A 1,794-nucleotide genomic window follows, 5' to 3' on the forward strand; every position below is an offset into this window, starting at 1 on the left:
AGAGATCGCCTAACCAACCATCGCAATGGTGCGCCGGCTCCCACTGTTACTCCTTTGAAACCTGTCCTCCAGGATGGGTTGGCCACCATCCAGCAAGCCGTCGTCGCATTGACCCGCCTCGAGGAGGGGGTCCAAGGAGATATGCAAGCCTCCCTCCCCTGCTCGGCCCTGAGGCCACCCAAAGGGCGTTGACCCCACCTCCACCCACCTCGAGGGGGCGCAGTGGGCTGAGCACCCGGAACCCAAGTCGAGGTAGAGGTTAACTCGTCCTAACTGTCGGATAGGCGGGGAGGGGGTGGGACCACCCGAGATCGGAATAGGAATGATTATGGAGGGAGGCCAACCTAAACCAGGCCCGCCCTTGAGCATTTGGGTACCCGCGTGACAGCCCGAGACAGGCAAGGGCTGAGGCCGACCGCCAATGGACCACCGGCAGACGACTCGTACTCCCGAAGGTCACCGAGCCGTGGGCCCCGAGCCCCACTATGGCAGGAGTCATACTCTTGAAGATCGCCGAATCATGGGCCCCGAGCCTAGCCGCGACAGGAGTCATATTCGCGAAGGTCGCCGAGCCCAGCTGCGACGAGAGCAATCCTCCCGGGTCGAGCAGTCGGGAGAAACCAATGGCCAAGCTCCAAGCTCCCATCCTGAAGAGGTCGAGCAGTTCAGGAAGCGGATGGATGAGTCCCAGAAAAAAACTGACGAGAACAACGAGCCCTCGGAAGCCCAAGATGTGTGCTGTCTACCCCGTTTGTGTAGACTATCATGAAGGAGCTCTTCCCTATGGATTTCCGCTTTCTCACAATCAAGCCGTATTCGAGAACGATGGACTCATAGGCACACCTCACCAGTTATAGGGCCGCCATGATGATGACCGGGGCCAGTGATGTCATCATATGCACGGGGTTCTTCTCAACCCTAGATAGCCAAGCGCAGGATTGGTCTGGGTCTTTACCTGATGGGTCCATCTCTTCCTTTCTGACCCTTACCAAACGATTCATATCCTATTTCACCAGCATCATGCGGAAAAAGAAGCAGTTCACCGACCTATGCTACCTAAAACAGAGGAGCTCGGAATCTTTAGCCGAGTACCTTAGCAAATGGAAGAAGGAGGAAATGGGGGTCGCCAACTACTTTGATGACAAGTCGGTCATCCCAATCTTCAGGAGCAACCTGATATCCGGCGCCTTTCACCGGGACCTCATCCAGTACCCTCCCCGTGCATATCCTCACCAACCAGCCCATGGACTCAGTGGTGAGGGCCTCGGGGTCGGCCAGTAGACTGGTCAGGTACTCCATGCGTTTGAGCCAATATGACATTCACTTCAAGCCTAGACCAGCTATCAAAGGGCAGACATGGGCCGACTTTATAGTCGAGTGCACGGCCCGGGAGGCCACCAAGCAGATCCGAGACGAGGAGGAGGAGTGGTGGACCCTTTCTACAGACAGGTCCTTGAACACCAAAGGTTGCCGAGGGGGGGTCCATCACCCCGGAGGGCTTTCGAGCCTATAATGCCCTCCGGTTTAACTTCAAATTATCCAACAATGAGGCCGAGTACGAGGCACTCCTCGGAGGACTACAACAAGCGCTAAACATGAGGGTTTTAAAGCTCAGCTGGAACGATACGCTTTGGTTATCGGCGAACGCTTCCAAAGGCGCCAATCAATATCTGAACGGAATGGATTTGAACTTCTCCTAGAATAGTTTCTGATGTAAAATTCAAGTTTCAGAGAAATCCGAAATTCAGTATACGAGCTCCTCCGTAAAAGAAAGTGGAGTCGCCTGACAGCATC

The sequence above is a fragment of the Ipomoea nil genome, unplaced genomic scaffold (genome assembly GCF_001879475.1).
Source record: "Ipomoea nil cultivar Tokyo-kokei standard unplaced genomic scaffold, Asagao_1.1 scaffold2144, whole genome shotgun sequence".
Lineage (NCBI taxonomy): Eukaryota > Viridiplantae > Streptophyta > Magnoliopsida > Solanales > Convolvulaceae > Ipomoea > Ipomoea nil.